Here is a 12823-nt window from a genome sequence, read left to right as displayed (position 1 = left end):
CCTTGAAATATAGTTTATTTTGTACCCAATGAAAATATGCAGAAAAAGGGACCTTTTACAGAACATGTAATTTTCTGAGAAGTAAATAAAAAAAATATAAATAAAATGATAGAAATGGTGAAATACATATGCACTTAGTAGTTAATTTATGTTTAATTTCTTATTTGTGAATAAAGAATACTAAAATATTATTTATTTCTTTTATTTAATTGAATTATTTTTAAATATAGTATTAAATTGTCAGAATTGAGTAAATATGTACTTGTAATATTTCACAATTATTTTATTATTGTTTTACATCGTTAACGGGTTAACAAGCCACCCGCATGTACATTCTGAAAGGTTTTATAATTATTCTACTGAATTACTTGACAATAAAAATTAATTGAGAATAACGATATTGCTTGACATTTCAGTGATGTTGCACCAGCTCTTCATTACATTCTACATTGCACATAATTATATTTTAATGTACGACTTTGTCTTAAAATATCCATCTGTCATGCTTTGATTAAATAAATATTATTTACAATTAATAAAAACTACAAAGTGTATAAAATATAATACAATCTAACAATCTTCAGACCAAGGCCTTCAAGTTATAGTTTCAATTCACTATATAATTATTTTTTTAGAAAATGCAGTATGCATTAATTAAATTGTTTTACCTCTATGTTATGTGGTGTACTAAAAACAATAGAGAGGTGGTATAACCCAACTCATCATCAAAACCAAAGTGAAGCCAACAATACCACGCCCATGGGTCTACATGTTGGCCGAGCCATGGCGAACTCAGACATACGCGAGCATGTGGATAGGTGGCTCGGCTTGGTTGGCCTAGGCTCGTTGCCGAGCCGTCGAGAGTCGGTTTTTGGACACAGATCAAAGGGGTTCGTGAGAGCGCTCGTGTAGCATCTACACCATTGTTCTTTGTCTAGTTACAACTGAGAGCTGTTAGGAGGTTAAAGGTGTTTGTTGGTACTTTTTATAATAAGTTTTATATTTAATCTTATTTATTTATATTTAATTTCCTTTCATTTTCTTTTTTTGTAATAAAAATAATACAATCCAAGTGCAATGGCTGAAACCACTATTACGTCCGCCATGTTTGCCTCTCTGAATAACACTGACATGTGGATGGCCCGCTCTTAGTTTGCCGAGCATTTGAACGAGCCTCCGATCCGTGGCGAGCGGCCAACATGTGGATCCACCTTTAGGTTTACAGTTTATAGGATTGTCAGCCATTGTAATCTAAACTAAAACAGAAGGAAGCCATTGATTGACTCGTACTCTTCCCCAACACCTTGGCAACACTCCTAGTCAATCTTTTTTTTTTTTTATTTATTTACTGACATTTACAACTGTACATAAAATAAAACAAGTAAATTTGAAGTAAGGTCATAATGGTATGATACAGGCATGTAGAGAAACTACCCATTGATAGCACTCTAAAAACATTTTTAGGTCATTATACATTTTTAGGTTAAACAACATAAGGTCTCGAGGTATCTTCTTTTCAAACGCCAGGAATGAAAGAGGAAGCAAGGTTCGAAACTAATGGGTTTGAGTGGTTAGGGAATTTATAATAGAAGGATCGATTTCTAGTTCGGGCTAGATCAGTTACATAAGGTACATTAAAGTCTTTATGGATGATTTTGTTTGAGGCAACGTATGAAGCATGTAGTATGAGTTTGGATTGGATACGACAGTAATTCGAAAGTTTAGTGAAGCCCCAAACCTCAACTCCGTATGCCCAGATAGTCAATCTTAGGCCCGCCTTTTTGGCTTCACCTTTCCTGTCAGCTTACCCTCTCCATTATACTCCTTCTGTTAAGATAAATATTTATAAGCGATTAGGTATTTGGGAAGGCTAAATTAGACTTATTATGTTAAATTATCAAGAATAACTGTTCTAAATTATAAGTTTTACAATGCAATAATCAATAAATGGTAAAATAAATCGTGAATAAATGACTACATAAAAAATAAATTGATAAATTAGTAAAATATAATGTAATATTTTTTATTTTAAATTTAAGTTTGTACTTTTTTGTCAAATATTTGAAATACGGTAAAAATATTGTTATGGATAATTCATACAAATGAACAGTTGCATAATTGTAAACCTCAAAAGGAACTCACGCTTGTTACGAGCAAATCGGCCTTAATATTTTTTTAATCGGGACACCGCGAGCAAAAGGATTAGATAATTTACCTTGAAGACGTAAACGTCCAGGATTCCGTTAAATAATTACCAGTATCAAAAAGCCCCGACCCCTTTACTCAACACATCTAGCACTGTGTTACAAAACGGAGGCGAATAGTCTGAAAAGGTTCTTCTTTCATTGGACGGTTGCTATTGTTATGGAAACATTCAATAGAGGCCCTTTCTTATACCAAACTGCCCCTGTTACAGACATCTCTTTGCCTTCATGAAAAAAAAATAAAAAAAGTGAAATGCTTCACATATAAATTACAATTCAACAAAACAAATTCAATTCATCCAGATCTGTTCCAATCAATGGGGAACACCATAAAATATACATGTTCTTTAACATTCTCTCTGTAGTATGGGTTATCATAACCTTACTAATCTATATTAACTTTGTATAGCGTTGATGACGAAAAAAAATTTCAATTAATTTCTTTTGAGGGTACAGAACAAATCAAAAATATTTTAATTTATTTTAAAATACAATAATTAAGTGAAAAGAATTTCATGTTTTTTAGAATACAATTTATTGAAATGTAACTTCTTTACCGGCGATCTATAACACAAGAAGACAAATTATCCAGAAGTAAATTTATTTCCTGTCGCGAGGGAACGCGCGAGATGAAACGGAAGTGCTACAATGTATATTATTTACAATTCAATGATTCATTCCCTTAGTAATGAGCAATAATTCAAAAAGTATTCTTGATTTGACATTTCAAGATTATTTGCAGCTAATTCCAATAATATCAAGTGGAAAATTCAATATAATGTTTGCCAAAGGAAAAATCTAAACCTTTGGTTTATTATTGTTATAGCTATGAAAACCACGTCAAGCAACCCATGACGTATTTCCCCGCGCGATCCTTCGACTTCCTTGGTCTGTCACGCAAATAAAAAAAAAATTAAATAAGAAAATAAAATAAATAAAAGTTTTATTGTATTTTCGTAAAATTAATAATATTTAATTTAATAAAATTGTAATACTAATAATAATAATTATTTCCTTTCCAGATGTTTCACTTCTGCCTGTCAGTCCCAAGACTAATACAAATTTTTTTTTAATCGACTATTACTTATTTTTTTACTTGAAATTTATTTAAAATACTTCATCAAAGGATAAATTATAAACAGGAAAAAAAAAAATAACAAACATATTTCCGGAAACGTGTTGTCAACCTGGAACAAATATTTCTCCTCCTACCTCTTTAAGTAGTTTACACTCATAAATTTTTAAATAATAATAAGAATGTAAGATTTTTTTTTTTTTTCGAATTAACAAAATTAAAAGTTATTTGGGGGAAGATTTTTTTATAAATCCGCATTTAAGTCCTGCCAGACTACGTTAATGAGAAAAAAACCTAGTTGATATATAGTATTTGATAATGATACCTAATTATATATAGATATGCCAAGTTTAATCGAAATTGTTTGAGCTGTTTTTTAAAAGAAGAAGTGAAAAATCGACTCTATAAAGAGGCACTTCCGGTCAGTCGATTTTTATCGAAACAGTTACTGTCACGTCCCTGGTAAATAGCTACATTAAATATGTAATTTCAGTTTTGTAAAAATTTTGATTTTGTAGCTAGGCTGAGCAAACACAAACCACTTGGTTAGTTGGACTCAGGGGACCTTAAAACGTTTATTTCCGTCGAAAACTAGAATTTGAAATTATTTACAATATTAGATTAATTTTTATTAAATTAAATTAAATAAATTATTTACAATTGCAATACTTCCCTTACTATGAATTACATATATATGGTTATTGAAAGTAAAAATGTATGAAAACGTAATTTTGGACTTAAAATCGCAGAGTATGGGAAAAAAAAGTGTAAAAGCAAAAACTTATAGAAGCAAAACTTATTGTTGTTTTTACCCCCTGCTCCTTGAAAATATTTACAAGAAATGAGACTAAACAATAATTTTGTACGTTACCGATTCATAGGTTATTTTGAGATTTAGGAGAGATATAAAAAATATAATGTAAAAGTTTATGTGGCGTTTCAAACTGCATTGCATAGATGCATTAACACTTGTTATAACATTGCTAATAACAACATTTTCCTCTCTACAATTTCAATCGGTCAATAGCAGAATATTACTAACAAAAATGTTAGTAAAACTTGACTTATTTTTTAATGATTCGTTGAAAATGTTAGTTCATGGATTTTCTTTTTAGGAAGTTGATTATATTAATTTATTAAAGACAATAATTTGAATAATGTGGTTATGAAACAATTTAAAACAATAAGTTTATAGATGACATGATTTCAAAATGAAAATTACCTCAACAATTTATTAAATTAATTCATGATATTTCGCAATTGACTATTATTAACTGCTAAAATATTATTTTTGTTGGAAATAACAGTGTTTATAACATTGACCGGCTTCAATCGGTAACATTTCGGTGTTGGTGCACCTCAATAACTATTAAGTTATTCGAGTTACTTAATAACAGGATTACTTAGTTTCGTCTTATTTTCCCCGAAAATAATAGACTTCTATATTATATCAAAGGTCATTGGAAGGGTGAGAGGCATACTTTATATCCATTTCATAAGCCCTAGATTACGGTTTTTAATCTATATTTATTCCCTCCACCCGCTACACTTGGGATGTCTCCAGCAGCTCTCTTCGGTTCAGATGATGAAAAATGCCAAGGACATAAGGATAAATTTCAGTCCAAATTTAGTGATAACTAAATATTTTGAGGACTGCTGAGTCTTATCAAATGTTTAGTGTGAACAGCCTGGCTCATTAACGAAGCCATACATCATAGTATGGCTTCGTTAATTGAAACTTACATTACCAATGAAATTTACATTAGATATTAGGGCAGGGTAGTCTGTGGGATGTTTCAGCAACTTTTTCATTGAGAGCAACCTGAAATAATCAATTACTCACTTTTTTAGGATTTTCCCAACATTGATGACGAATTTGATTATATGCAGTAAAACATTACATTGTTTTACTGCATATAATCAAATTAAGTGTTCTTTAAAAACCAACTCATAAATAATTTGTTTTGTTTTATAACATTTCTAGGGAATAACTATTTAAAACTTTACTTATTAATTTAAAAATTTAAATATCAGTTAAAGAGGGCTATGTTAGTAAGGAAATTTTACAAGCTAAAAAGTTTCTTCTCTATGCCTGAGGTCTGTAGAATTTCTGCTTCTGCTATGTGATTAGTCAGGCCCAGGATGAAGATGAAAAGAACATCAATGCAAAAGGTTCTAAGCACTGGATTGAAATCTAAAAGCGATGAAAAGCAGAACGAGAATGGCCAATTAGCATAACTAACTTTTGTCTATCAATGCCTTGCTTTTTAGAAATGTTTTTCTAAATAAATTTCAAAAAATTAGATTTTTAATGATAGTTACTTTGTTCAAGAGATGAACAATGAAATATTGAATAAGTCTGTACTTTTTCTGCACTTTTGCAAATTTTATTTAATATATTTTCACTAATTAAAAAATTAAAATAAATGAAGTGTTTTATTATAAAAAACCTTGGCCCTCCAGGCAACCATTAGCTTCAGGCCCCGCTTTGGCTTAATCAAGTAATAAAAAATAAACCAATCCAAGAGGTTTAATGTTTTTTGCCTGTGCCAGTACCAGATTTATGTTTCATTGTTGACAAAATTGTGAAATTACCTATAAATCAGAACATAGATAATGTTAAGGTACAGGTATGTAGATATAAAAACACATTCTTTGCCAGTGGTAATTATTCCTATCACTGAACCGCCTAGCTTTATAAAATAAATACAATTGTAAAAATAAAAATATTTATTGGATTTTGAGTAAATCAACAGAAATGGAACAACTAAATTCTGATAAACTCATTTTTCTGAATCTAGTAAAGTATTCATTTTGTGCATCTATAGACACCATCTACCCAGCTCCGCTAATAAAGTCTAAGATCTGAGATGAGAGAAGAAACAAAACAAAGTCTACAGTAGAGCCCAAAGAAGTCTGTGGACTACTCCCCCCTCCCGAGAAAATATTTTCTAAATTAGGTCTCTTAAAAGTGAATTTTGATCACTTTTATAGTGCATATACCTGTTAAAACATTCCGGCCGATGCTCGAATCTCAAGAAAGATAATTAATATATTAATTATAATTATTAATCAAGACAAAAATATGTTTTACCAGACCATCTAGCAATCTAGGTATGGTCACAGTTGCGAACCACTGCTATAAAGCATTGGTAATAGCCAAGGCCCTGATTTTTATGCAGTAAAAAAAAACCTTAATAAGCAATAAAAACCGGTAAAATATGGAGTAAAACATATAAAATATAATAATATATACATATATACAAAAGTTTCTGAATGAATAAATAAATAGGAGACATTAAAAATTAAACGAAAATCATTTCAAATTTGTTTTTCTTTTTTTCATGAACAAAATATTTAAATAATTAAAAAAGCAAATGAACTAAACAGTTAAAAACATAGAAGCTTTCTAAACTAAAATAATAAAAGCTTAAATTAGCAACGAAAAATAAAAGCAACAAGAATTGAAAAGGAGCTAATTGACAATATAAAACAATAAATAAATCAAACACAAATTAATAGAAAAATAATTAAAACAAACCATAAAAAATAAGGAACTGAAAATATGTGACTATATATATATAAATAAAAAAGAATTTCTATGAGACAATATTTAAAACATGAAAGTAGTATTTAAAAACTAACCGACAAGATAAACAAAATAAATAAAACAGAAATGATTAGTCAGCAATATGTTCGGCACTAAAATTGATAACAATTTAGTCATGCAGCAAATCCTAAATATCTGTCATTTAAAATATTTATATAGTTAGAGAATGATCTTTTTACATCAAAAAAGGTAATTGTGATGTAACAAATTTATGATGGGTAAAAATTTGTATGCACTTAAAATTATAGGATCTTGTTCAATGTAGCTGAACACAATCAAGTAATTCCCATTTGATATTAAACCAATGCCTTCTAGAATAACTAGTCCCGGTTTTTTAATAAAATTCTCTTCCACTTTTTCTATCAATGTTTCTCCTATTTGGCCTTTGAGTAGACACTAAGTTTTTGGATTTCAAATACTGTAAAATGTGTAACTATTAATTCATTTTTAGTAAAGAATATCAATTAAATCAAGTTGTATATTTTCTATTTGATATAACAAATTGATTATATCAGAAAGATCTGTAAATGATTCTGTCATAATTAGTCATGTGTATGTATGACTTTAATGATTATTCATTTTATTTTAATTTATTTTATGGCTATTACATCTTTTTTTTTTTTAAATCTTAAACATTAGATAAATGTAATAATAAAAATGTGGCAATCAATGCTTGTTCCTAAATTTGTATTTAATATTTGAATAAGGGAATTTATGGATTAAAAAAAAAAGGTAGATTTAAAGTATAATTTAATATTTTTAATTGTTTCATATATGAAAAATTCTTATGTTAGTGTAGATCTAGATAGAATGTAATACAAATTTACAGAATTGATCTCAAGATCAGGATTAATATCAAGTGACATAAATGTTTTTGATATGGTAGTTTAACTAATAAAAAAAAATAATGAGTGCAGTTAGGAAGCCTGGAAATTAAATTATATTGATGACTTCCCACAATATTGAAAATAGATGTAAAAATTCATACCTTAAACTAATCCTTTAGCACTTACTTTATAGTTTGTGTCAATACAAATGACAGCATTTCTGATTTAGAGTATTTGTCCACTTTTCATGTATAGAGAAGAGGCACAATTATGTCACCAGCTTCTAAAAACCTCAGCGATACAGCTCTTATTTCACTCAATATTGCATTACATGAATGGAAACAGAATTAGAAACTACTGGTTTTCAAAAGATTTTTTTTTTAAATATATGTAAAATTAAAAAAATTGTTTTGTTTTTTCATTTTGAAGTTCGCATATAATTCTTAAAACAATCCCATCCCCACAACCTTAAATTGCTTCAATTTTTATTTTGGATTGAATTGGACAAGAGATAAAGCAGGCCATAGCTCAAGTCATGAGGATACAGCTAGTGCAGTGGTTCTCAAGCTTTTTTCACTCTTGTTCGCTACTGTGGCACCCTTGTTGAGGTAAAAACCAAAATAAAAATGTTGGCACTGGAACAGTTGGAATTTGCAGGAACAGAAAGCAAATTAAATGCTTGGATGCACTGCATATTTGTTAATTAATTTTTTTTGCAATATTTTGTGAAATTAGCAATCTCTTGCAGCAACCCCTGCCATGCACAATAACGGGCTGAAATTAACCACAGCCTACTTAAGATATTCACCAGCATTTTATACAATAGATTATCGATTTGGTGTCAAGAAACTGATGTTCTTCCTGAATCACAATCAGGTTTCCGGCAGGAAGAGGCTGCTTCGACAATATTTTTGTTTTAAGCTCCCTCTCACAAATTAATTTATTGAAACGTGCACGTACCACTTACTATATATTTGTAGATTTTCGATTCAGTCTCGCATTCTAAACTTTGGTGCAAACTTTTCTCAATGGGAATGTGTGCAATTCCTTAGAATTCTCGCACATTAATATAACAATGCAACCATGCAGGTAAAATGCAGCAATTATTTGAGTGATCCAATAGAAATTACTGAAGGTGTTCTCCAGGGAGATATATTAATATATACAAGCTAGGTACTACAAGCAAATACTGTGTTTGCAACGAAACATCCCACACACTTTATGGTAAGACTAGAAGTGGTACCCATTCACGATATCAAGTTTTAAAGCAAACTCTGCAAAATACTTTACATGAGTTGTACTCGCTTTGTGAAACAATGTTATTTAAAGCTACTGCAGCTAGATAGTAACAACCGTTTGAGTCTGCAATATATTTGGGTAACGCAGATAAGAAAAATATTGGAAAGCTTCGGAATATTTGACCCGATACTACATAATGATCCGGTAAGTATCAAAATTAGAATGGGGGAGATCTTGAATAGATACAGGGAATTTGTCAAGAATAAAGACCTCTTGTTATTACGAGAATCGACCTATAACCCTGGATGCTCCTCAAAGCTACCTAAAAATCAGTTGCCCTATAACTCACTTGAGAATAATTGTCCAACTACTACTTTCCAGTAAATATGCCATTACTCTAAATGTCGGTCAACATAAATATACTTTGGACCCACAGAAGCTTTGTCCAACTTGTGTTGGAACAGCCCTGGAGGATTGTTTCCAATTTTTGACAAATTGCCCCGCGAATCATGAGAACCAATATCCGATACATGCCGAAGCTAAGCGATATTAGCTGAAATCTGTTGTATTAATTTCTTTCTCTACCATCAGGATTGGAACTTAAACTGTTTTATATATATATTATAAACCTTTTGCTTAGAGCTGGACACCTATCATCCCATTAGGAGGTATAGTTTTTGTTTTGTTTTTTAATATTATTAAATATGAAATGACGTTTTTGTTTCACCATTTTATTTTAACGAATGTGGATAGCCCAGCTTAAGTATATTGTTTGTTAATAGTTTATATAAACTACCTTTAACTCATCATTTTTGAAGAATTACTACAATTGATTATCTATTCCATGTATTTCACATGGCTAACTCTAGTTGTATGGGGGTTGCTCCATAAACAAATAAATAAATTATCATTATTACCCCTGCCATGCACAAGGTGCTGTAGCACACATTTTGGGAACCACTGGCATAGAGTATAAATAACTGGATTACATTGAAAGAGACATTTACTGTGAATGTCGCCATTCAAACATGCCCAAGAGCAATGGAGAGGAGCATGCTAGGCATAAGAAGCCAAAAGCTCAGTAGCCAATCAATAAGGAAAGATATAGGGGTCACAGACATAATCAGGCACATCAAGAAGATAAAATAATAGGCTGGGCATCTAATGAGGAAGAATGACGAAAACTGGGCCAAGAAACTAACAGGGTGGATTCCCTTGGATGTGAAAAGAAACAGAGACAAACAAAGGAGATGGACAGACGAGATATAGAAGGTAGAAACACTGTGGTCATGAATTTAATACTCCTTATAGGCAGGTCTATATACAAGTATATCAACAAAAAGTAGATGTAAATAGTGCTATTGTGAATGTATATAAATAACGACTATTATTATTACTAGGAATGTTGATCAGATTGATTAAATAAATTGAGAATTTTAAGTGTTCTCATATTCCAGTTTATTTTTATCCTTTCACCATCAAAACAGATGTTTCATTATACACCCTTAATATGTTATATATAGCTTATACTCAAGATGAAACCAGTTAAACTATTATTTGTCTAAACTTGACTCTTCCTTTGTTTTAACTTTATATACCTCCTATGTAATAATCACAACCACTCCACTTAAAATGTGGAACAATTTATAGTGCAATTTATACAAAAGGTATAAAATTTCATGTAATTTATATGATGGACCAACAGTACTAGCACATCTTGCCTAAAGATTCATTGATTCCTGGCTAAAGAAAATCTAGCTAAATGACTTACCTTTTAAGAAATAGGTATCATATCTCAAATAAAATTCTTTCCATTCATATATTCAAAAGCATCACTCATTCCATGTGACAATATTGATTGTTACTTCTAATTTGTTAATTTTCATAATCCATTTACTTTTCTTAACAATTTACAATTGTAAAAATTTCAAAAAGTACCATTTCAATGTTTTAAGAAAAAATGTCTAGAATACTTTTTTAATAATAGTATGAAAAAAATTTACTAATTCAAAGTTTTATGGTGTATTAATCACAAGCTAAATACTTTTAAGGGGGAAGGTGTATTATACCTCATAAGTTTTTAAAAATATTTTCATCTAATTTCATAATTTTACACTTACAGGAATAATGTTAATAACTATTCTGAGCATTTCAGGCAATGATCCTTTCCCTTTTTGAACTAACCAAAAGGTAGTTTCTCTACAAGCCTGTATCACTCCTTTATGAACTAAAGTCAAATTTACTGGATGTATGTAAATAAATGTACAGTAAATTTCAATAAAGATACAAAAAAAAAAACTAAACAAAGTTTCAAATAAAATAGTATATTCTACTATTTGAGTTTTTTTTTACCGCACCCGGACCATATTCCTTTCATCTTTACACACGGTCAATCAATATCTTCCAGTAAACAAAGTTTCATTTTAGGAAGTTGCTTTCTTTTCTGGACTCAGCCCTACTAATAATGAGGTGGCAAAACGAAGATCTTCCTACAACCATCACACACAGTCAAACATGGATTATCCCTGAAAGAAGATATTCTATCCATAATGACTGAAGAAGCTAACGGTTATAAAAAAAAATTGGAAAGTTGATTGGTGTAAATCAACAATTGTGTAATGCTCATGGAATTTAATAAGTAGATGTATTATACCAAAAAAATAAAGAACAGAGGAATCCAAATATTGTGGATATAGAAACTTCTTATTCCGACTTAGAGAGGGTGATATTGACAATGAAGATAAAAACTATGTAATTGCTGAAGAAGATATTACTAATGAGGATAAAATATTAACTCATCAAGAATTACTTCCCATAACTAATAAAGTTCGAAAAATTGTTAAGATATTTAAATGATCCACTACATGCATTACAAGAATATATACTAATGAAAATAAAACCTAACATATGTTAATATTAATAACAGTTTACTCCTAATGATGGAACGATTTTTGAAACTGAAAATCTAATCCAAAAAGCAATAGACTTAAACCTACAAATTAATTTTTCTGATAGTGAATTCAACTTAATATCAGAACTGTATCAGTTATATTTCCAATAGAACTGGCAGTGGATACATTGTGTCAGAGAGATTATAATTTATTGACAGCTAATGCAACAATAAATTTCATATTGTAGTCACTGAAAGAACAGCACACATCACTATCTCAGAAATTAAATATTATATTGAAAAATCACACAGAAGAAAAGCAAATGAAAAAGAAAATATACTAACCAACTTAAATTAGATCAAGTTTATAATAATTTTCTTAAAATCTTTAACCCACAAACCTATCCACAATAAGAAGTCGGTAGTCATCGAAGATGGAAGACGATGATGGCATAAATGTTGATTGTTAAAAGGAATTGTCTCGAACAAAAATTAGAATTAACAACTAAAAAAATTTTCAACTAACCAAAATACAATACAGAAATCAGTTATGTTGAGGCATAATGAATTTTAAGATCATATTTCAAAAATTTGTAATAGAACCACAGACTGAGTAGTAATATTTACATTTCTTAATGACTTAAATATAGAAGATGTTCCTTGTTCCTCTACTTTTTTGTGACTCTTTATATACTGTTATAATTTTTGTTACAAATGATTTTTTGTAATGATGATGAACAAATTATTTTTAAAATTCCTACTACCGGTATTGAGACCTAAAAAATCCAGAATACCAGTATTGAACTTATGGCCCAATATTGCAATTCCTAACCTTAAGTAATAGAAGTAGAGTACTTCTCACTTTATACTCATACTAATTATAAAATCTTAGTGCCTTCAGAAAAAAATATAGATAAGTAATAGGGCACTCTTAAAACAATAGTTGCTAGAAAAAGTGGGTATTAAAAACCTGTTTGA

This window comes from Halyomorpha halys, unplaced genomic scaffold (genome assembly GCF_000696795.3).
Source record: "Halyomorpha halys isolate HHAL.00 unplaced genomic scaffold, Hhal_1.1 Scaffold1047.1, whole genome shotgun sequence".
Taxonomy (NCBI): domain Eukaryota; kingdom Metazoa; phylum Arthropoda; class Insecta; order Hemiptera; family Pentatomidae; genus Halyomorpha; species Halyomorpha halys.
Note: the sequence above shows the minus strand (reverse complement) of the source record.